The 24,833-nt window shown below is 45.6% G+C and overlaps 1 protein-coding gene and 1 long non-coding RNA gene across 2 annotated transcripts in view; both read right to left on the minus strand.

Moving 5' to 3' along the window:
• The window catches only part of RAB7A (RAB7A, member RAS oncogene family), a 71,463-nt gene extending 67,252 nt beyond the window's left edge, over nucleotides 1-4,211 (minus strand). The window contains exon 1 of the mRNA XM_045494002.1: nucleotides 3,963-4,211. The gene's annotated coding sequence lies outside the window, so the exon portion shown is untranslated. The remainder of the gene's footprint in view (nucleotides 1-3,962) is intronic.
• Nucleotides 4,212-5,001: 790 nt separating this feature from the next.
• On the minus strand, nucleotides 5,002-21,934 carry LOC123606067. The gene is made up of 3 exons (XR_006716074.1): nucleotides 21,826-21,934; nucleotides 13,216-13,348; nucleotides 5,002-5,467 (listed from the first exon to the last, which is right to left on the minus strand). It is a non-coding gene; the product is annotated as an uncharacterized LOC123606067 (long non-coding RNA).
• Nucleotides 21,935-24,833: the final 2,899 nt, after the last annotated feature.

Raw genomic sequence — 24,833 nt, forward strand, 5'->3', positions numbered from 1 at the left:
ATCCATCTGAAATAGACTTTTAATTAAAATTGCATACAAACATTGGAAACCAACGATGTTAACTATTTACCTCCCAACGCAATTTTTAAAGGATTCCGGAACTGGGCTGGGTGACTCCAGGAAAGCCAGTAGCAAGCATAAGCTGTCGTTACTTGAAGAGTCAGGGAGAACAGAGACGCTCCTTCACTGGGTCTGGCAGCAGTCACACAAGCAAGCTCATTTGAGAGCCAAGTGAGGTTACAGGATTCCTAAACTGCCCAGGTCCCCAGACCTCCCTAAATATGCTTCAGATTTACTCTGCCCCTAAAGCAAACAGTCGGAGGCAACCAGGAAATGGACAACAAAATCAGTCAGACTGATCTCCACGGCAGCGATGACATCACCAGACAGCCCAGGAGAGGCTAGAGGTCCCCCGCATTAAGTACTGCATCTTCAGGCAAATGAACGAGGCCAACACTGTATGTCACCACTGGAACCAACTCCCAAGCTTTCTTCCTCCCCCACAGAGATATTCTGCAAGTAGCTATTCTTAAATTTGTTTTTGAAATCACAGCCTGAGTACTAAAATTGAAACTAGTCAGAGGCACTGCTACAAGGCCTGTTCTGATTTCACCCACGACACATCACTTTTACCTTTGATTCACAAATCACACTGACCACAATTACCATGAAAAAGTTTTAAAACATAAATACAAACTATTTTTCTGTGTTTATGAAAAGTCAGAAAATAGAGGGAAGATGTGAGAGCAAATACTGAAGAGATCAACACATTGAAAATGTTTCTGCAGCAAACTGCAGAGGTACAACCCTACGGAGCTATTAGATAGCATTAACAGATAAATGTTTGATAACACATAGGAATGGATGACTGAGAATACAATGGCAACCTTACATGGGAGATAAGAGTCAGCAGAAAGCCAGTAGCCGCAGGGGGGGGGGGGGAGTGCTAATTTCTAGAGCTTCAGTCTCCTTCAGAGGATGACATCAGTGCCAAGGGAACCACTGTTTAGCCTTACTCAAGAGGATTCCACCTCCTTACTTCCCTGGAAAACCTTGCTTATAACTCCTAGTCCAATATCTTGTCAAATCCTCAGCCATATTTGTTGAATTATATAGATACAGAATTAGGACATTTTATCACAGGCATAATGAGAACTATTTATGTCAAATCTCAGAAAGGAACAGTGTATAAGACTATCACGTGTGTGGTCTGAATTTGCTACACCTTTGCACAGAAAGGCTAATACCAAATATAAGGGTAGAGATGTTATTTATGTAATTCTCTTTGGAGATTTATTAAAAGCTAATCAAATAACCAAAACCATTTTGCTTCACTCTGTGGTGGGGTCAGGAATCGGATGCAAAGCCATACTGTACTATAAAGCAGTGCTTTTTGATGACGGGATTGGGGGCTTAGGCCTGGTTGGCCCCCCAAAACATAACAAAACAAGCAAATGCCCCAAGTGATTGCTAAGAATCACCTGGAGAGATATACTAACAAAACTATTTTTAGAATGCCTTCTACATTCCACCCTTCTGTTTGTTTACTCATGCAGTTCTACCACAAAGGCAAAACTCACATCTCCTTTGAAAGGGAAGACAGAACAGTTGCAAAATAAGGGACGGCGCAGGGTTTTGTTTAGTATAATACGGACACCGTAACTGGTAAGCACTATATCAAACTTTCTTCATCAGCTAAAGAAAAAAAATCCAGCATGCCAAATGTGCCTTTGCTCAAAGAGCACTGCAACAGCTAACGTTTGCAGTGTCAAATGGCAGTGACATGAACTCCCTCCAGTGAACAACAACAACAAAATGCCACTAGAGCAAAAGGAGAAACAAGCTTAGTGTTGAAGGTTACTCTTCAAAAAGCATGATCAATTTGAAACTGTAATATTATCTTCTGTACTTTAAGAGCAAACCATACAAATGCCACTGCAATTAACAAAGCCTTCGAGTTGGCCGGAACACCAGACTGCCTACTATGAACTCACTTGGGAAAAGGTGAGAAACCACTCTTTCCAAAAGCCTCAGGTTCTACCACCAAGCCATTCCACAACAGAACACCTGGCCACAATCACACACCATTTTTAAACTCCTTTAGGACAGGAACCACACCTACCTCTCTGAGTCAATAACCAGTAATGCCTAATACATGCTAGATACTCAAAACATCCGAATGAATGAAAAAGTGCTCATCACTACTCCCTTCTAAACACAGACATTATTTAAGATTTACCACTTAAGTACTACGCACTTACCACCTGCTTAAATATATCAGTTCAGGTATAAAAGTTAAAAAAAAAAAAAAAAAGAAATTAGAATACAACAGGGTCATGAGGACTAAGCTTCAGCTTGGACAGTATCTTCAGAAGCACTCACAACTCACCTTCCAGTTCTTAGACTCAAATCTGAGCAAACTCTCCCAAGTCTGAAGACAAACACACTAATAGGAGACTCTATTAATCCGTGGATGAGAAGTCATGCGGCTAATCAGCTGCTTAAGTCACAAGGAAGAGACAAGAGCCTGTTCTTTTGGAATCCAAAGAGAAGATACAGTATTTTCAACAGGAAAGAACCAACTGGCTAGATACCCACACACTAAGGTTTGAAGAAAGGCTGTCCACACGGCAGGACTGCCAGACTTAACTTGTTTGACCAAAGATTTAAGTAACAAAATTCTTCAGACCTCAATCGAGCACTCTGCTGGAACCGTAGAGCTTCTACTTTACGAGCACTACGCTACGAACAAGCTGTGTTAAAAGTCACAACCGCATAGAGAACAGCTTATGGTTTATGAGGTAGCACTAAGGCAGCTACCAGAACAGGCTTTCAAACGCATCACTAAAAACAAAGGAGGCAGAGAGAGGCAGATACACCAGACAGCGAAAGATGGATCACAAACTTCAGCAGCATGGGAAAGCAGTACAACCCAGGGACTGATCAGAGTACTCCGGAGTCTGACCGCCCGGGGTCGAATCTCCCTCCAGAAGTTATTTACGGTGACCTTGGACAAACAAGTTAACCTCTCCGTTCTTTGACAATAATGGTTACTTCAGAGGGCCGTTCCGAGAATTAAACATAATGATCTGTGCAAAGTTCTTGCCCATCTGCCCAAAATACAACACACGCTCAAATGCTTGCTATTATTCTTCTCGATTTTCCACTTTTAAGAACCATTAGGCACCAAGGTTCAATTTAATGCGGTAGAAGATCCCCCGACGCGGTGGAATCCCAACACAGCCCGACAGCCAAACAGCATCTTTCCCCCCCAGTAAGTTTGAAAACTTCTCTCAGGATTTACAACATACTTAGGACAAAAAGCTCCCTGTCTCCCAGAGCCAGAGGCGTCTCACATGTATACAAGTGCTTGGGGAGAGCCCAGTGCACGTGATCTGACTCACTGCCTTGACTCAGTTGCCGTCAGGGAACCTCTCTCATTAGCAGGGTCGGGCTGTTCAACTGAACAGACAGATAGGAACATGGCTCAGCCTTGGGCGCCTGTTAACAAGGCCCGCGCGGTCGGCGGGTCCCGGGCCAGCGTCCCCCGGACAAGTCAGCGGGCGGGGTCAGCTCCGACACACTCCGGCTAGCTACTCCCAGAGCCCCAGCCCAACAGCGCGTCCCGCCGCGGCGCAGGGCCCCCAGTGTCCAGAGGCCACCCGAATCAGGAGACCCTCCCGAGTCTCGGGTCTTGACGCCACCAATAAACAAGGCGTCCGGGACAGCCGGCCCGGGGTCCGCAACCCGGCCAGAGGTCACACCCGGCGACCTCTGACCTCCCCCCCGGCCGGGCGCGGTCCGGGCCTGCGCTTGGGCCCTGGGCGACGCGGAGTTTCCCCGCGAGGCCTGCGCTGGGTCCAGAGCCTGCCCAAGACACGGACGACGCGAGGCCCAGGCGACCGAGGAGCTGAGGAGGGGGATGGGACCAGGCCACCGGCCGGGCTGGGCCCAATGCTTACCGCGGCCGCTCCGCTGGGGGCTCCGGGCCGGGCGCGTAGCTAGGGCTCCCACCGAGGAGGAGATGCAAGGGAGGACAGAAGCAGAGAAGTCCAAGTTCCGGTTCCAGAGGACTCCTCGGCACTCCCCAAGCTTTCAACGCCGCCGCTGCCGCCGCCTCAGGCTTTATGGCCAAGACTCCGGCTCCGCTCCCACTTCCGCCACCGCCGCCGCCCCGAGCGGAAGTACCTGTCACGAGACGCTCGACGCCAAGAGTGCGGGGGAGGAGCCCCGCCTCAATCTTCCGTCACGTTCCGGCCGCCTCTGGGCTGAACCTTGATCATGTGGCACAAACATGTCTGCCCCTTAGTGGTTGTCGCCATCTTTGAGGCTCGTACAATGAGCAGGACGGCGCCATGTTGAACCCGCAAACGGATGTCTCAGCCATTCCGTTACCCTGGAATAATGAATGCCAGGGAAGAGAGGACGTGAATAAACTGGCTCTTCCATTAGTGTCCTTCTGCAGAAGGCCCTGATCACAACTAAAGAGTCCTACTGTGTGCCCTGAGTTCTTCAGGATTCACAAAGCATGCTGTAGGAACAGGCTTTCTTAGGGAGAAATCTGAGTGTTAAGACACAAGAGAGTGGTTATTTGACAAACTTACAATGGGTTGAGGAAGGGCACCCGTATATATCGAGTATCTCCCGTGACCCTGTACTATATACCTTTGGATCATCTCCATTTTAACCACTTTAGGGAAAGATTATGTTCACCATTTTGCAAATAGGCAACAGAGACCCACTACAGGTCACTCGGCATCGCTCCACGCAGTAATTGATAGAGTGGGATGTGAATCAAGGGATGTCTGATGTCAATGTGCATAATCGAGTAGACGGCAAATGACTGCACCAATTGTGTTACAGAGTGATAAAGACATGGAGGTAAATTAGACACTACCAGAACATTTTTTTTCTGGCAGAAGAAAGGGTCCAAGAAAACGGAAAAACAGTGTAATCCAACTAACATGAGGTCACTTCTTAGTGAGTCACAGACATGCCAGGTGGAGCTGTCACACAAAGTAAACTTTATTTGCAGCAAACAAGGAGATTGCTGAGGAATAACTTCTGAAGCCATGACTTCCTGAGCGAGGGTGAATAGGTTCCTTTTACTTAGGGTTAGGATGAATATTTAGATAGGGAAGCCTTGTCATCCTATGTAGAGGGGGGCAAAAGGAGGCGCAGGCACCTTAAGGAAACATGCCTATACATACATTGTATGTTATGTATATGAGGCGTATGCTCCTCCTTGGGCAGAGATTTTACTATTATAATGAGGTAATTGTAACTGTCAGTCACTCCACGGGTCTCTCCATGGTCCATCTGCACAGGCATGAGTGGGGGGTTAAGTTCAAACTGGTCTGGGTGATCTAGGCAGTTGCTATTGCTTGAGAGGTATTTCTGTTTCCATCTGGGATGTTATGTCCCTCAGGTCTTTTGCCTGAGTTAAGAGATAAGCTGGAAAGAAGAGCTTAAGGAAAAAGGTGAGAGAAAGGTCAGTGAGTACAATAAACAGGTAGGCAGTAAAGGTCAGGCTTTGGGGCCCAGCTGGTGACAACAGCTCAAGACTCTCTGAGCTTAGGAGGGTGGGACACCCTACCAAGCAGCTGCCCCATCTGAGCACATTAAGATCAACTCAGAACTCAGATCAACATCTTCGACAACATGCTTTTCTCATAGTCCTTTCCTGTCTTGGTTCATGAAAGCTTCATTCTTTCAGTTGCTCGGTCCAAAAAATGTTGGAATCATTCTTGTCTGCTTTAGTGGACTGAATAGTCACCGGCCAAAAGGTAAGCCTATACCGTGGAACCTGTGGATGTGACCTGATTTGGAAAAAGGGTATTTGCAGATGTAATTAAAGATCTTGAGATGAAAGCATCCTGGATTATCCAGGTGGGTCCTACATCCAATGACAAGTGTCCTTAGAAGATACACACGGGGTACAAACACACAGAGAAAAGAAGTCCATATGAAGATGGGGTCAGAGATTGGAGTGAGTAGCCACAAGCCAATGAATGCTGACAGCCACCAGAAGCTGAAAGAGACAAAAAAGGTAGAGGGTAGGGTGGGGGGTGGAGGCTTTGATTTTGAATTTTCTATTTGAGATGTATTTGAGAGAATATATTTCTGTTGTTTTAAGCCACCAAGCTGGTGGTGATTTGTTTACAGCAGTCCTGGAAAATGAATTAAACTCCCCTCTCTCTTGTACCCCTCGTTCACAGCCTTCAAAAGATATTCAGAGCATGACCACTTACTATCTCTGCCATTACCACCTGTTCTGAACCTCCATCACTTCTCCCCTGGATTGCAGTAAAAAATCGTGGTTTCCTGCTCCCACCTCACTCCTTGTCAATTCTTAATACAGTAGCCAGAGTAATTCTATAAAAATGTCAAACCATGTCATTCTCCTGGTCAAACTCTTCCCATAAACCAGACTAAAACTAAAAGCTTTACAAGCAAAAGGTCCTACCCCATCTGATCCCCAAATACCTCTCTGACCTCTGATAGGTCTGCTCAAACTATATTAGTTTAAGAAAAGAGAAGGCACACATCTAACTCAGGTCTTTGCCGTTGTATTTCGTTCTGTCTGAAAGACTCTTCCCTCCGATACCTGTACGGCCACTCTCACTTTTCTCAGGTCTTGACTTCAATGTCATCTCCTCAGTGAGAATGGCCTTTCCTATTTAAAATGGAAGTTCTCCTTCCTACCAACACAAAATACCACTTGCTATTTCCCTGCTCGCTTTGTTTGTTGGTTTATATTGCTTACTTGCTTATTGCCCATCTCTCCACTAGAATTGGCATCTCCATAAGAGCAGGCATTTTTGTCTGTTTCATTCATAGCTATGTCCCTGATCCCTAGAATAGTGCTAGGGCACAGTCGGTGCTCAAGGAGTACCTTTCGCAGAGTATTCACGGGAATAGAAGTTGGAAATAGTCTCAAAGGCCAAGAATTATGGAAACTGCGCCCCATCCTGCAGCCTTACAAAATGCTAGGATTGAAGATAAGCAATTACAGAACACAGGGAAAGGCAGAGCACAAAAGGAGAAACCTGTGAGCCCCTGCCTTCTAAGAAGCTGACTGAGGAGGCTATTCAGATGTAAACATGAGCTATTTTTTATGGAATAGAAGGGATGACTCAGAAGAAACTCACCAGAGGGTAGAGTCAAGAGCTGCAGAGAATCGGTCCCAGGAAGCAGTATTGGACCAGAATCTAAGAGCTGGCAGCGCATACCTAACTGGATTTCAGAATTGCTATGACCCAGGGTAGCCACGTCACTCCCGTTTTCCCCCTTTGTTGGAACAGAAGTGTCTGCTTGAGATCTGGTGAGCTCAAGCCTGGTCAACTCTACTTGCTGGGTATCTGGAAAGCAGAAAACCCGTCTGTAGCTTGCACGTCTTCAGATCAAGAGGAATAGTACTCAAGAAGCTGTTCTTGAGGAATCATCTGTACCTGATCTGTACCTGGACCTGATTTATATGATAAGATGCATTATGAGCCAATGATATTTTGGGATGAGACTTCAAGTGTCCTTGGGAGGAAGTAAATATCTTTTGCACATGGAAGTAATAGAAATAATTTGTGTCTAGAAGGTGGTCTGTTGTAGATTAAAGGCAGTAGTAAATTCTTTGCTCCTACTTCGAGATGTGGAGTCTACTTCCCTTCCTTTTGAATTTGGGTGGGGACGGGGGCACCTGGGTGTCTCAGTCAGTTAAGGATCCAACTCCTTTTTTTTTTTTTTTTTTTTTTTTTTTTACATTTATTTATTTTGAGACAGAGAGAGACAGAGCATGAGCAGGGGAGGGGCAAAGAGAGAGGGAGACACAGAATCAGAAGCAGGCTCCAGGCTCCCAGCTGTCAGCACAGAGCCCGATGCGGAGCTCGAACTCACAGATTGCAAGATCATGACCTGAGCCGAAGTCGGATGCTCAACCGACTGACCCACCCAGGCACCCCATGGAGTTTGCTATTTAAACATGGCAAGTTTCAGGGGCGCTTGGGTGGCTCAGTCGGTTGAGCATCTGACTCTCAATTTCAGCTCAGGTCATGATCCCAGGGTTGTGGGATTGAGCCCCATGACGGGCTCTGCTCTGAGCCTGCTTGAGATTCCCTCTCTCTCTCTCTCTCTCTCTCTCGCTCTCGCTCTGTCTCTCTCCCTCTGCCCCTTTCCCCAGTTTGCATGCTCTCTCTATATATATAAAATAAATAGAAATGAAACAAATTAAAAAAAAAGAAACATAGCCAAGTTTTGCTCAAGTTTTGCTTCCTTGGCAGTTCCTACTAACCCAGGAGTCACTTGCTGGCTGTCCCTCCATGCCTGCTCTAATCTTCCCTTTTTTGGTACTTCCCCAGTCTAAGCCCCTGTGCCTTTGAGAAACTCACTTGAGCAATGTGGGCCTCAATTTCCTCATTCAAAAATGGTAGTGGGGCGCCTGAGTGGGTCAGTTGGCTAAGTGCTAACTTCGGCTCAGGTCATGATCTCACGGTCCATGAGTTTGAGCTCCGCGTTGGGCTCTGTGCTGACAGCTCAGAGCCTGGAGCCTGCTTCGGATTCTGTGTCTCCCTCTCTCTCTGCCCCTCCTCCACTCAATCTCTCTCTCTCTCTCTCTCTCTCAAAAATAAAATAAACATTAAAAAAAACAAATACATGGAATTGATAACACCAACTCTGAGTTATTGTGGGAATCAGATGTGAAAGTGATTTATCAAGTACTCTATCACATGTAGGAGAATGAATGAAGTTATATATCAGTTGCTGGGTAAGATAAATCTGGGGTGGTGGCTTCAGGCATCTTCCTGCTAAATGTAGTGAAGGAAATAAAGATCCATTCATTTGTTCATCCAAAACAAATCAGTCCTCAGCTTGCAGGACAACCCTAGGAACAGAGAGATGTACCAGCCACGGTCCCTGTGCTCCAAGAGGTCCCAGTGTTGTGTGTGTGTATGTGGTCAGGGGTGTACCTACAAAAAGACAACCTCACATTACACAAGGTCTTCTTCCTTTTCCCATAACACTAGCCACAGACTGATTTCCAGAGCTTTCCTGCTCACAAGGCTGCACTGTAGCCCTCTGCCCACAGTAACCCTGTTAGGAATGGGCACTCGACCAGCTCCAGGGAAATCAAGGCTAATAACTCTCAAGTCCAGGGGTTCCTGGGTGTTGCAGTTGGTTAAGTGGCTGACTTCAGCTCAGGTCATGATCTCACAGTTTGTGAGTTCAAGCCCCACGTAGGGCTCTGTGTTGAGAGCCTGGAACCTGCTTCAGGTTCTGTGTCTCCCTGTCTCTCTGCTCCTCTCCGGCTTTCTCTCTGTCTCTCTCTGTCTCTCAAAACGGAAGGAACGTTAAAAAATTTTTTTGAAAACCGCTCAAGTCCAGTTCTGTTTTGGGGTGGAGGAAGGCAGATTTTTGGAAGAGAGAAGACATTTTCCCTGTGGATAAAGAGTAAGACATGTCTAGAATTGCTGGGGGATTTCTTGTCACCTTGAGGGCAGACCACCTGGGAGTCTTTACTTACTAAATAACAGAAGAAAACAGGGGTGCCTGACAGGCTCAGGTGGTAGAGCATGCAACTCTCAATCTCAGGGTCATGTGTTCAAGCCCCACGCTGGGTTTTACGTAAAAAATAAAAACAGAGGAAAACAAAGAGATGGTGAGGGACGTGTCTTAGGGTTAAAATCTGGGCACTTGTATCCAGTGATGCCTGAATCCACCTGCCTCCTCCCTCCCCCATTTCCCCAACCCCATCTCCACTCCACCCTCCAGACTTCACCACTTGTTTAAGGGAAAGTCACAGCCATTCCCAGGGGCCAGCCTCAAGCAGGAGCTACAGCGGCTTCAGGTCCCTAGTCCTGCCCAAGTGGACTTACACAGGCTTTGGTGACTCTTCTATGGACTGCTCAGAAGAGGCAGGAAATACAGCCCAGAAATGAAGGGGGGTGAACATCCCCCTGGATAAACTCTGATCAACGGGACTCAGGATTTGGGGACTGAGAGGTAAAGTCTTGCTTTTATCTTTCCCCAGTGGATGGTTCCAAATGCCTGTCTGGAGATATCTCATGGGACTAAAGTTGTCAGAATTAGCAAATAAAAAGACTTGGCTTAGGGCCGCCTGGGTGGCTCAGTCGGTTAAGCGTCCAAGTTCAGCTCAGGTCAGGATCTCATGGTTCATGGGTTCAAGCCCCATGTCGGGCTCTGTGCTGACAGCTCCGAGTCTGGAGCCTGCTTCGGATTCTGGGTCTCCCTCTTCCTCTCTGCCCCTCCCCAGCTCGTGCTCTGTCTCTCTCTCTCTCTGTCTCTCAAAAATAAATAAATGTTAAAAAAAAATTTTTTTTAATTGGGCCTAAAACATTATTCGTATTCATCTGGAATTCAAATTTACCTGGGCGTCCTATATTGATCTGGCAGCCTGTATGAGACCCAGCAACCAGCTGTGCCTGCTGAGGCTGTGACCAGTATGATAACACATTACCTTCTGTTTGTTTTCCCTTCTCCCCTGTCCTTTCCTCACTTTGCTTTTTCTTTTACTCTTGCTGCCCAGGTATTGAACTCAACAATAAAGCAGCAGCATGTCAGGCTTGCTCTCAGGTGCTATGTGCTAGGAGCCAAGACTTGCACATAAGGCAGTTCAAGTTAGATTTCTGTCACTTACATCCGAGAGTCCTGATGAAAACTCGGCCTGTTTCCTCTTCTGTGGAATGAGGATAGGAGTTTCCACCCCATTGATAGCCTAGGATGGATGAGAAGGTCCAAAGACCTTATGAAGGGCAAAGTGGCAACCCCACAGACAGTAGTAGGTCACTGCAGTCACCCCAGAAGACAGGAGGTTGAGTCCCAGAGCTGGCCCCTGCCACACTGAGTTAATGAGGCTAGGAGAAAGGGCTGCTAACCATTCAGTGGCCGTGGGATCCTTCTGTGTTCTCTCATATGGGTGATGTCTGCCCTGGGGACCACTGCCAAGGTGGACCACTGTATTTGTTTCAGACTTTGCACTTCAGATTAATAAGGACCACGCGGACCAGGGAGTCCTGCTGCTACCCAGGCATTCTTTCTAGAGTGTGGATCGAAGCCCCCCTCTAGCCTCTGAAGCCATCATCCCGACAATGCTACGGGTGCTTTGTCCTGCCTTTAGCAACACATGCCCATCCCTGTGTGTGCCTCTGGTCCCCTTTGCCCGGGATGCCCCTATACCAATGGTCTTCAAGGCCCTACATCATTTGGCCTTTGTCTATCTTTCATGCGTTTATTCATGCAACAAACCTAGTTTGAGCATTTACTGTGTGGCAGGCGTTATTCTAAGCCCCGGAGAGAGAGCAGTGAACAAATCAGACAAAACCCTTGCCCTCGTGGAACTTACACGAGGCAGACACAGAAAATAAACCATATAAATAAGTGAAATACGTAGCATACTAGATGGCGATGTGTGATGGAGAAAAATACAGTGGGGAAGTGGGGTTGGCGAAGGACCCTGCCCTCAGCTAGTCTCCCTTTCTCCCTTGATTGGTCCACTCCTGCCACACTGGTCTTCTTCCTGTTCTCAAATACATCAGAGTTGTTACCACCATGCTTCTTAGGTCCTCTGTCTCAACTATTTCCCCTCTCCTCCATTCTGAAGATCTTTACACAGCTGGATCCTTCCTACCATTTGAGTCTTAACTCAAATGACACTATAGGTGACCCCCCTGGATCATCCTGTCTAATGCACTTCTCAGTAATTCTTTATCCTATGGCCTTGTTGCATGGTATCATTTTCTCCATATCATCTCTAGTTGCAAGAGGAGGTGGGAAATGAAGGACAGGGTTAGGCAGCTGCCTTCTGGCAACAGCTGTTTGCCATGGAAGTGGGAGAAGAAACTTTGGTGGACAGCTTTCTGCCTCTAACACAAATACAACATGACACATGCTACATATAGGAAACAAAGGGGTGAGGGTGGCCCAGGAGAGGCACCTGATGTAGCCTGAGAGACAGAGGAGTCATGGGCGGGCTTCCCAGAGAAGGTAGTGATGAGGTGACTCATGAAGGGTAAGAAAGAATCTGCTGGGCAAAGGAAGAAGGAGGTTACTGCCAACAGAGGAATGACTATGTGCAAAGGTTTGGAGAAAAGAGAGAGCATGTCATAACTTATTTTGTTTAACTTTTTAAATGTTTGTTTATTTTTGAGAGAGAGACAGAGTTGAGCAGGGGAGGGGCAGAGAGAGAGGGAGACACAGAATCCAAAGCAAGTTCCGGGCTCCGAGCTGTCAGCACAAAGCCCAACGCAGGGCTCAAACTTATGAGCCGTGAGATCATGACCTGAGCCGAACTCAGACGTTTAACTGACTGAGCCACCCAGGCGCCCCCTGTCATAACTTATTCCAGAAATTGATGATGGTTCAGTGTTCCTAGGAAACAGCGTTAGAGGAAAGAAAGCAAGAGCTGCAAGGAAACCTAAGAAGAAAGAGTAGGTCATAATAGGATGTGAACACCTTTGACCTAGATGTTGCCAGGGGCCTTTTCCTGTTTTCCTGGTATTGACAATTGAAGTAGATGCAAGGTGGAGGATAGTGTTGAGGACCTCGCATTTAAGGATGATTAAGGATGTCTACTAAGACCGGGGCAAGAACAGGCACTGCCCTGGGAGTATACAGAGAAGTGGCAGGACTGGCCCTACCACAGTCACCCTCCTCCCCCGCCCCTCCATGAGCAAAAGTATGGGAAGAGGTGAGACAGGGAATCCATGTAGGCTCAGGGTCCACTGGGGACTCCTGGGTTTTTTTTCCCTTCCCCACCATTGCCAAGGTGAGGGGATTCTATGAGACTTACTCTTAAAGCTGGGGTGGGGGGCTACGAGCAAGATTGAGGTGCATCTGGTTTCCCAGTGGAACCTCCACTTAGGCAGCAGGTGTGTTGATCCTGCCCTCTGCCTCCCTGGACAGAGAAAGGACAGGGACATGAGGACAAGAGGAGGCTGCAGGGGAGCTGCCAACAAACCCTCTGGGGTGAGGCTAATGGGCAGGAGTTTCCCAACATCAAGGGTTTGGGCCAGAAGGGCATCGGGCTTGAGCCACTGTATCAGCTACCTATTGCTGCAAAACAAAATACCCTAAAACTTAGAGCCATTTATCATGTCATGATTTCCGTGGACCAGGAGTTCAGATGGAGCACAGTACACATGACCTATCTCTAGTCCATGATGTCTGGGACCTCAGCTAGAAGCTACCATCATCTGAAAGACTTACCTGGGGCTGGAGAATCCACTTCCAAGGTGGCTCACGCACATGGCCGGCAAACTGGTGCTGAAAAATTGGTTTCTTTCCATATGGGCCACTCCAAGGGACTGTTTGTCCTTATGACACGGAAGCTGACTCCCCCCTGAGAAAACAACCCAAAGGACCAAGATAGAAGCTGTAATGTCTGATACTACCAAGCCTCAGAAGTCATACACTGTCACCTGTACAGAATTCGACTCACCATACAGTTCAGCTCTGATTCTGTGTAAGAGGAAACTACAGCAGGAAATGAACACCAGGAGGTAAAGATCATTGGGCCCAAAGTGGAGGCTGGAGACCACATCCCTGTTTTGCCTTCTCACCCAGAAGGGCTGGTGAGGGAAGGGGGGATCCTTAAGCGGATTGGGGGTTTATCCTCAGCAGAGCTGAGTCAGATCTCCCTCATTATGATTTTGATCTATGGGAAGACCCCACAGGGTTCTGTGCATAACTCACACATGCCCTGTTAGAAATGCAGGCCCCACGGAAGAGGTCAAGGATCAGTGAGCATAGCCAGAGAAGCAGCCACAGCCCTGTATCATCTCCTAAAAAGACCATCTTCTCCCCACTGCTCTGGAGTATCACCTTTCTCATAAATCAGATGACTGCATATTTATGGGTCTATTTCTAGACTCTGTCCCGTTCCACTGAGCTGTTTGCCTATCTTCATGCCAATACTACATTGTATTAATTATTATACTTATGTGAGTAAGTATCTGGTATCTGGTAGCGTAAGTCCACCACCCTTGTTCTTCCTCTTCTGAATTGTCTTGGCTCTTGCTGGCCCCTTGGATCTCCATATACATTTTAGAATCAACTTGTCAATTTCCACACAAAAAATTCTGCCATAAATGTTGACTGGAATTGCATGGCATTCGTAGATCCATTTGAGGAGAATTTTGCCAAGTTACAAAGTTAGGACTCAAATACTTGCTTCTGTACATGTTACACTTCAAAAAATATTTCATGTCAGGGGCACCTGGGTGGCTTAGTCGGTTAAGCGTCCGACTCTTGGTCTCGGCTCAGCTCATGATCTTGCGGTTCATGAGCTGGAGCCCCAACCGGGGCTCTGTGCTGATGGCACGGAGCCTGCTTGGGATTCTCTCCCTCCCTCTCTCTCTCTCTCTCTCTCTCTCTGCCCCTCCCCTCTCCGTCTCTGTCAAAATAAATAAACTTAAAAAAAAAAAAGAGTCGGATGCTTAACTGACTTAGCCACGCAGGCACCCCAATACTGCTTTTTACAGAAAGGGAGTTGATTTAAATTGTCTTTTAATTTATTTTTTTAAAGGAAAACTTTGTATCACCATTATAAGGGGATAATGAGTCTCTCTTAACATATAAAGATAACTGCCAAAATAAGCATACTTAAGAATTATTGGATTATAGATAGATATTGTCTGGTGAAGATTTTAAGAATGAATCTTGCTCTTTCTTTGTTCAAAAGGGGTATTTGCAAGTGTCAGAGAAGTGTACAAGGTACATTGCTGTCATATTTATAATTTCTACTTTGGGTAATCAGAAAGATCAGAAAATACTGAAAAAGGAATAACTTTATCATCTGTTGCCAACTGTAGATTCACACGCAGTTGTGAGAAATACTACGGGGATGGTTCGTATACTTTTCTGTTTCCCCCAGTGGTGACATTTTGCAGAGTTATATAGTGCCTCACGGTGAGGATACTGACATCAATCTTTCTTTTTTTTTTTTTTTTTTAACACTTATTATGAGAGACAGAGAGACACAGAGCATGAACAGGGGACGGGCAGAGAGAGAGGGAGACACAGAATCCGAAGCAGGCTCCAGGCTCTGATCTGTCAGCACAGAGCCCGACGCGGGGCTCAAACTCACAAACCACGAGATGATGACCTGAGCTGAGGTCGGATGCTTAACCGACTGAGCCACCCAGGCGCCCCTACTGACATCAATCTTACTCAACGTTCCTCACTTTTACTTGTACTCATTTTTGTGTATGTGTGTGTGTGTGTACTAAATTCTATGTAATTTGATCTCCTGTCTGGATTTGTGTATCCACCACCGTAGATTCTGTGTGTTTTTTAATGGTATGTCTTGCCCCAACTTGTCCTCATTTAGGAACCTGGGCTGATGGAGCAGGCCTCCCCTTACTGGCATAGCACGTGCTGTGTAAGGGGGTGTGGCTATGGAAATTATGCCCTGGCCCCCACTCACATGTGAAACCTGTTGCCTCCATTTCTGTTTTCTGAGACAAAGCCTGTCATGCCCTAACTAGCTTCAACTAGGCAGGGAAGCAAGATCTTACTAAGTTCCTGAAAGGAGGAGAATTTGAATACTAACGACCACTATCACACTGTTTACCCATTGTGTGCATTGGTGAACACCCTGAAAGGGCCAGGTCTCTAATCCATTCTTGGGGGAAAGCAAGGCAAATAGAACACAAACAATTATGTACAGCTTTCAAATAACCTCTTAGTAACATTGACACTGTGAGAGAGTAGATCAATTCCCTTCTCGGGGGTCTTTAGAGACTATGTCAAATGTGGGATAGTTATTCTGGTCATCTCTCTCTGCCTCCTTATTAACCAGGCACCAGGGTCTACCCATATGGCCTCCTAATCCTCTCTTGGGTTCATCCTTCTTTCTACTCCAACCTCTGAGCTCTACACCCCATACAGACCTACCATTCCACTCTCCTCCCAGGGCCTAGCCCACTCTGCCTTTCTCCAAGGTCCGTCAAGGTGATCTTTCTTCATTCTCAACGTTCTAGCCAAGTGGAACTCAATAATTAAACACCATGATAACAATGAATTTGAAATTCAAAGGGAGATTCTGAAGAATTAACTGTTGTTGGTGGTGGTTTTTTGTTTGTTTGTTTGTTTGTTTGTTTGTTTTAGTAAGCTCCACCCCCAGCATGGGGCTGGAACTCACAACTCCTGAGATCAAGAGTTGCATGATCTCCTGACTGAGCCAGCAGAATGAACTGTTTTGAGCTTTCCTTTCCAGACCTTATCCAAATACAGAAGGAATTTTTATGTAATAATAATGATATATTACACATACGATTTTTATATTGCTTATTTTACCTAATATTGTATCAAATCCATTTTATATGTTACCAAATAGTCCCTAAGCATACTAAAAGTAGCTGTCACTGGGGCTCCTGGGTGGCTCAGTCGGTTAAGTGTCTGACTTTGGCTCAGGTCATGATCTCACGGTTCATGAGTTTGAGCCCCGCATCGGGCTTTGGACTGACAGTGTGGAGTCTGCTTCGGATTCTGTCTCCCTCTTTCTGCCTTTCCCCCTATTCTCTCAAAAATAAATAAATGATAAAAAAAATAAATAAAAAGGGGCGCCTGGGTGGCGCAGTCGGTTAAGCGTCCGACTTCAGCCAGGTCACGATCTCGCGGTCCGTGAGTTCAAGCCCCGCGTCGGGCTCTGGGCTGATGGCTCAGAGCCTGGAGCCTGTTTCCGATTCTGTGTCTCCCTCTCTCTGACCCTCCCCTGTTCATGCTCTGTCTCTCTCTGTCCCAAAAATAAATAAACGTTGAAAAAATAAATAAATAAATAAATAAATAAAAGTAGCTATCACTTTCCTATTCTCCCTCATTATGTAAACAATATATTCATTATTGAACAGTTTAGAAAGATCAGGAATCCGTGAATAGGAAAGTAGGGCATCAACAATCACACTACCTAGAGATAACCAGCAAAATAATGTGTGGTATACATCATTACTGGCTTTTTGTGCATGTTTGACGTAACAACATAACATACCGTATTCGTTAACTTTAGAAAATATCAAAACTACCCCAAAACTCAGCAGCTAAAAATCAACACTTTATTATCTCACAGTCTCTGTGGGTCAAGAATTCAGGAGCAACTTAGTTGAGTGCATCTGGCTCAGATTCTCTCAAAAGGCTGCAGTCAAGGGGGTGGTTGAAACTATCCTCATCTCAAGGCTCGACTGGGGCTGGGAGGATCCACTTTGTTAATTTTTTTTTAATGTTCATTTTTACTTTTGACAGAGAGAGAGAGAGACAGAGCACGAGCAGGGGAGGGGCAGAGAGAGAGGGAGACACAGAATCAGAAGCAGGCTCCAGGCTCTGAGCTGTCAGCACAGAGCCCGACGCAGGGCTCGAACTCATGGACTGAGAGATCAGGACCTGAGCTGAAGTCAGATGCTCAACCGACTGAGCCACCCAGGCGCCCCTTGGAAGGATCCACTTTGAAGCTGACTTGCTGGCTGTTGGCAGGCCTTCGGTCTGCCCTGTTGTCTGCGGACATTAGTTCCTCACCACATGGGATCTCCATAGAGCTGCTTGTGATATGGCAGCTGGCTTCTCCGGAACGAGGAGAGAAGGGAGAAGCAGAGAGATGGAGAGTCTCCAGTATGGAAGGCACAATCTTTTTACAAAGTAGTATCAAAAGCAACGTTCCACCACTTCAGCTGTGTCGTTACGAGCCAGTCACTAAATCTGGCCTATACCAAAAGGCCAGATGAGAATCCCTGGGGGCCATGTAAGGGGCTGCCTACTTACTGCTTATACAAAAGCTTATACAAAACATTATTCTGTAACCTACTGGTGTTTTGTTTACTTGAGATATAATTCATATACCACAAAATTGACCTTTCACCAATTTTAGAGAGTACAATTCAGTGACTTCTGACATAGTCACAAGGTTGTGGAAACACTATCACTTATTCCAGAACATTTTCTTTTAAACAATTAAAAAATGTTTTTAAATGTTTATTGATGAGGGAAAGAGAAAGAGAGAGAGAGAGAGAGCATGAATGGGAGAAGGGCAGAGAAAAAGGGAGACACAGAATCCAAAATAGGCTCCAGGCTCTGAGCTGTCAGCACAGAGCCCAAAGTGGGGCTTGAACTCAACAAGCCGCGAGATCATGACCTGAGCCAAAGTTGGACGCTGAACCGACTGAGCACCCAGGCGCCCCTCAGGAATGCATCTTTAAAGAGTTCTAGCTCCATTCTTCTTCCTCTGGTAGCTGCCACACCAGACCAGGCCTGCAGGTTGTTATTTTTGAAGGTTACTGTGGACCTGGACAACAAGGGATGGGTCTAGGGCAAGTGAAAATGTCATAAAACACTGTTTGTATTGACACTCATATTTACTCTTGATTAAGTGTTCTTCAGGTTGTTTCAAGCCTTTGGCTAATTTCCACAGGCCTCAAAAAGTTGATTTTGATCATTTTTTCAGTTTTCTGGTTGATTTTAGGGAGGAAACAATTTTTTGAGTCCTTAGATTGCCATTTTCACTGATCTCACTCACACCTCCTTTTTTTTTTTAACTTGAAAATGAACTCTGAACTTTTTCAAATGACTAATTATTCTGAAGTATGATGTTCTCATGACTGAATTGCATTCCACTCTATGAATAAATTATTGTTGCTTGAAGAACCGCCTCCCAACTGTTAGACATTAGATGGTGGAAATCTCCAGGGATATGCTGGAGCCAGGGGGCACTGACTCGCAAGACCCACTTGTATACCTCTCTTCCCAAATCTCTGGTCAATGAAAGTCCATTGGTAGCTTGAAATGGGCCATGGCAGAAATGCTTACATCACAGAAACTGGCAAAAGTACAAAATGTTTCTCTCTACCCCCAACTGGTAGCTGGCTGCTAAATATTTAACTGCACATCAGTGGGTGCAGGTACATAGCAGAAAGCCGTATTAGGACCACATTTCATTCGTTTGTGTATCCTCAAGACTCAGCAGAAGGCCTATCACACTGTAAGTGTTCATGGCTTTTTGTTCTTTTTGTGTACATGCTTTTTCAACATAGATTCCCAATTTGAGGACTATTTTATCATCTTTCTTGATTCAGCGTAACTTCAAAGCTCATTATCTGTTGACACATAATTGTCACTATTTTAATGGCTGCAATTTTCCTTTGAATGAATGAATCATTGTTTCTTTAATCCCTTCCATGTCGATTTATTATTAGGTTATTTCCAATGTTTTGCGGTGATGGACATCCCTATGTAATGACCATTTTGTATCCTGTTAGAACTCCTTTAAATCTGGAACATGTTATCTTGCTAAAAAAAACCACCCGAGATAGAGTAAAAATCACACAGGACCTCCTAGATCATGAATTCTTCTATACAGCGAGTGTCTCTTCTAGTCTAAACTTAAAACCTTTATGCTGTACAGAAATTTTGCTACCCTGCTTCAGTCTTTTTCTTTTTTATATGGCAGGAGCTAAAAGGAATTGGCCCTGACCTTGCTTAGCTGTGTAAACAAAGGCAGGTGAGACCTGGCCGTGACTCAGGCCACTTGAGTCTCTGCAAGGACATACTGAATGTGTTAAAATACCTACCATTACAGAAATTTGGAGCCTCTTTCATTTCCGTACAAAGCCATGGATGTTAAATCAGAGCCTGCGGAGGCAGGGGTGGGGAGAGGTGGTGGTGCATAAGCAAAGAGGAAGGAGTGATCTCTCTGCATCCGTCACCCCACCATTCATGTGGTACACACATGAACATTTTGTTTTTTATTATTGTTTGTTTCAAGTTTTTATTTAAATTCTCACATGAACACTTTACTTTTTTAAAGTTTATTTATTTATTTTGAGAGAGAGAGAGAGAGAGAGAGAGAGAGAGGGAACATGAGTGGAGTAAGGGCAGAGAGAGAGGGAGAGATAGGATCCCAAGCAGCTTGGAGTCCGACACGGGGCTCGAACCCACGAACCATGAGATCATGACCTGAGCCAAAATTAAAAGTCGGATGCTTAACTGACTAAGCCACCCAGGCGCCCCTCTTCAGAATATGTTTAAATGGCAAACCAAGTAGGGGGAATTATTAGGTAAGTAATAATAGAGCATGGCAAACCACGCAGGTGGCATAGCAATTCCTAGGATTTGGAAAACCCACTGCAGGATCGTAGTTAGTCCTCCTGACAACTGTAACAGTTGCTTATTTTTTTCCCCCACTTGAGAATGGACACTGAGGGTCAGAAAATAGAAATGACCTGTCAGGGTGACGTGGTGGCAGTGGTCAGTGACAAAGTTGAGATTCGCTCCTGGCCACTCCACTCCCACCCCCACTTCGTCACATACAGACTGTGAGAGCCACCAGCAGGGATAACTTTGGAGAAGTGAAAACTCTTCCAGGCCACTTCCTCCTGGTGGCTGTGGTCATCCATCAGCTCCCAGTTCCCCTCTGATGGGGCTGATCTGTTGCAGAGAATGCACTGTGTTGGTGGTGCAGAGCCTGCTTGGAATTCTCTCTCTCTCCACCCCTTCCCCACTTGCGTGCTCTCTCTCTCTCTCTCTCTCTCTCTCTCCCTCCCTCCAGGAGATCTGCTGCACCCTCCAGTGTGCAAACTGGAAGGCTCAAGACCAGAGAGGAGGGAGGGGCCTGTCTGTGTCTCTGTTCCTTCTCCTTGCCCTCGTCTGTGGGCTACGGTCTATATTCCAGGAAAATAAAAGAGAAAGTGCAGTGGAGATGGCATAAGGGGTTGGGATGCTGCTTGAGCACAGGCTGAGAGCTCCTTGTCCAAAGCCAATGACTCATGTGGCCCCAGGACTCACTCAGGGCAGCATATGGATGAGGGAGTGAGACCCAAGCCAGCCTTTCCAAGGATCCGTTGGCCATCGGAGTGCTTCTTGGGCTAGAGGTTTCAACGCTGTCGTATGCTACAGACCAGGGCCAACCAGTAGGGAAGGAGAAGTTCTTTTTGGGCATCCCTGCAGCCCACTGCTCTTGCTACAATACAAACAACTTCTGTTTTATGTCCTAGATTGAGAACCATTGCCCTAACATCTAGGCCTCAGGTCTGGGCGTGTATGTACGTATGTACGTATTTGTTTAGAGGGAGAAAGAGAGAGACAGAGAGAGAGAGAGAGAGAGAGAGAGCACGCAAGTGGGTAAGGGGTGGGGGAGAGAGAGAATTCCAAGCAGGTTCTGCACTACCAGTGCAGAGCCTGATGAGGAGCTCGAACCCACAAACCGTGAGATCGTTTAGTTCTATGAACTGTAGACTTGGAATCTAAGTTCCAAGTCTGTCAGATATGGCTATTCTGCCATCTACCCTTCCCTGGGCCTCTTTCTCCCACCTGCCTACTCCTGTGATCTCTGATTTTAATTTTACACTATCAAACCAGAGAGTGCTTATGTTTCGGTCTGTAACCAAAATTCTCTTCCTTGCTGCGTCTATAGGTTGACTCTTAAAGTTGAAAAGTCAATATTGCTCACAGGGTTAGAACTGTATAAACATCATCACCAAGCAGTACACTATGGTTATATTTCCTTTCTTGAACAGCCTTTGATTTTTCTTGTACTGAACTTATTGAACTACTTTTAAGGGCGCCTGGCTGGCTCAGTCAGTTAAGCGTCTGACTTTGGCTCCAGCCATGATCTCACAGCTTTGGAGTTCAAGCCCCACATCAGGCTCTCTGCTGTCAACACACAGAGCTCGCTTCGGATCCTCTGTCCCTTTCTCTCTCTGCCCACCCCCCCCACCCCCCCCGTGCTCTCTTTCTCTCTGAAAAATAAATGAGACATTAAATAAAAATTAAAAACTAAAGTTGAAAAGTCAATATTGCTCATAGGATTAGAACTATATAAATAAGTACTATTACCTCCACAACCAAGCAGCATACTGTGGTTACATTTCCTTTCTTGGGCAACCTTTGATTTTTCTTGTCTTCAATTATTTTTAGGGGTGCCTGGCTGGCGGAGTCCAGGGAGCAGGCCACTCTTGATCTCGGGGTCATGAGTTCAAGCCCCAGTTTGGGCATAGAGTGTACTTAAAAAATAAAGTAAAATAAAATAAAATCTTTAAAAAAAGGAAACAAAAGTCAACTACTTCTACTTAACGGCCTCTTAAAGGTCTTCCGTTTTTTTCCAATGACCATATAGTAATTCAAGTCTGTAGATTTAAATTTTTTAATTAAAACTTTTATCGTAGTGGGGTACATGCAACATGAAGTTGGCCATCTTGACCTTTTCTGAGTGTTTAATTCAGTGGCATTAAGTACATTCACACTGTTTGGCAACTATCACCATCCACGGAGCTTTTTCACCATTCCATATTAAAACTCCGTAGCCATTAAAAAATAACTCCCCATTCTCCCCTCCCCAGCCCTTGGTAACTACCATTCTACTCTGACTCTATGAATTTGACTATTCCAGGAACCTCATACGAATGGAATCGTATGAGAGGGAGCAAAATACATGACCCCAAAATATGTCAGTCACTTTGGCACAAGGATTATTTTGAGCTGAAGGCAATCAAGACCAGCAGATTCAAGAAAAACTTTTTTTTTTTTTTTTTTACTTCTTCCTTAACTACCTAAAGGAATTTAGAATTGGGTCCTGGCCCAGAAAGAGAGCTGTTACTAAAAGTGGCTGTTTATCTGAAAGATCTATCTGTACAGCAGGGCAAACACCTAATTACCAAACATCCACTCTTCCTGTTGTCCTGTGAACAACCCTTTGTCTCTTTGAAGCACCAGGCCCCCATCCCATTCTCTAGTTTCGGAGGGCATATAAGCCTCAACTGACTGACTCATCTTTGGAATCTCATTGTCTTTGTGGGGTCCCCACATGTATGCAATTAAATTTGTCTTTTTTTTTTTTTAATATTTATTTTATTTTTGAGAGAGAGTGCGCACACACAAGTGGGGCAGGGGCAGAGAGAGACACACACACACAGAATCGGAAGCAGGCTCCAGGCTCTGAGCTGTCAGCACAGAGCCTGACGCAGGGCTTGAACTCATGGACTGGAAGATCATGACCTGAGCCGAAGTCTGACACTTAAGTGACTGAGCCACTCAGGCGCTCTTAAATTTGTTTTTCTCCTGTTAATCTGTCTTATATCAATTCACCAAGAAAGATTTTTCCTCCCCAGCAGTCAGCACCTCCCCAGCAGGATGAACCACTGGCTGGAAACTGCTTGCTTTGAGGCTGCTGCAACATAGAGGGCCTGGGACCTCTGACAAGCACTAGCAGGCAGTAAGAATTCTTACCACTTCAGTCTCCCAGATCTCTGCCTACAGAGACTCGTGGAAGAGACAGTAGTGACTCTTTTCTTTCCCCCTTTTCTCCTTTTCTAAATTTAGATAAGCAGGAGAAAATCTGTGTGCAGCTAGGTCCTTGGATTTAGGGACTCCGGTGAAGATTTGATAGGCATACTCTTGATTTTTTTGTTGATCCTTTTCTTCCCAGAGATGGTCACTGTTTTCCTTTGTCTCTGTTGTGTCATTTGTCAGGAGGAAGAAAGCCACAGGGAAGAATGCAGGCGTGGGCCTGTAAGCCTGCTGTCTGACCTGGCCTCCCAGAATGGTGAGCCCATGGCTCTCAACAGACCCGTGTTCGCTTAGACAAACATTGCTGTGGGTAATTGTTCACATGAGATAAAGACTGTTGCTAAGGGACATCTTGGAAGCCAAAGCCACAAAACTGGTGGGCATGGGTCTAGCACTTAAATGCTGTTAAAATGATCATCACGTAACTCAAAGACTCATGTGTTACGATACACTGGTTACAGAACAGGTTTGGCTGACCGTAGGTCACCTGCCAGCCTTAAGAAAATTTCTGTGTAATGAGGCACACTGTAAACCACCACACAATCCCCAACCCTGAGGCACATCCGTCTTACATATTAATGTGGCTCTGAGAGACCCAAGGCTTAGCTAAAGCTGTTAACATGCATATAAGAAAAACTGGATGAGGTTTCCCTTTTCTCCTGTTCTATGTCTTGAGAACTTGGCTTTATCAACAGCGAGAATACTCTGGAGGATGCATGTACTGGTTTGCATCTGGTGGATAGCCATAGCCTGTGGATCTCGTAAGCAGATTTCTCTTTGTCCAACTGTGCCAGTTTTCAGGAGAATTTGACATAAGGGGTCCTGGTCCATAAGGAGCCTTTGTTTTCTCAATCTCTGTTGTCACTAGTTTTGCCAGATAGAATTGTGAGCGTACCCCCATCTGCAGCTGGATCATTTTCAGGCTAACTTTGGGAGTGAATATTTTTGGACCTTGTTAGGGCTGCAGTTTTTATACTCTCCTTTGGAAATACCTCTTGAGTTCATGGTTAAGTCATAAAAAGATTTATTGGGGGGCACTTGGGTGGCTCAGTCGGTTAAGCGTCTGCTCAGGTCATGATCTCATGGCTTGTGAGTTTGAGCCCCGCGTCAGCTGTCAGAGTGCTGTCAGCACAGAGCCTGGAGAGTGCTTCAGATCCTGTTTCTCTCTCTCTCTCTCTCTGCCCCTCCCCCGCTCACTCTCTGTCTCTCAAAAATAAATAAACATTAAAAAAATTAAAAAGAAAAAGACTTATTGGTTGGAGCTATTTGTCGATGGAGCCTTTGAACTGGCTATATTTAAAAGAAAAAAAAAGTATTTTAGAGAGCTGTTATTCTAAACAAGTATCTTATTGGTACCCATACGAAGACCAAATTAAAAAGAGGACACAACAAGTTATAATGGCTAGCCTCAGGGACTCCCTTAACAAGATGAAGGAACACAAATTAGACTTAAAACAAAATTAAATCCAATGTGAATTCCTCTCATTTTTTAAAATGTTTATTTATTTTTGAGAGAGACAGCATGAACACAGAGAGGTGGAAACACAGAATCCAAAAGC

The sequence above is a fragment of the Leopardus geoffroyi genome, chromosome A2, assembly GCF_018350155.1.
Source record: "Leopardus geoffroyi isolate Oge1 chromosome A2, O.geoffroyi_Oge1_pat1.0, whole genome shotgun sequence".
NCBI lineage: Eukaryota > Metazoa > Chordata > Mammalia > Carnivora > Felidae > Leopardus > Leopardus geoffroyi.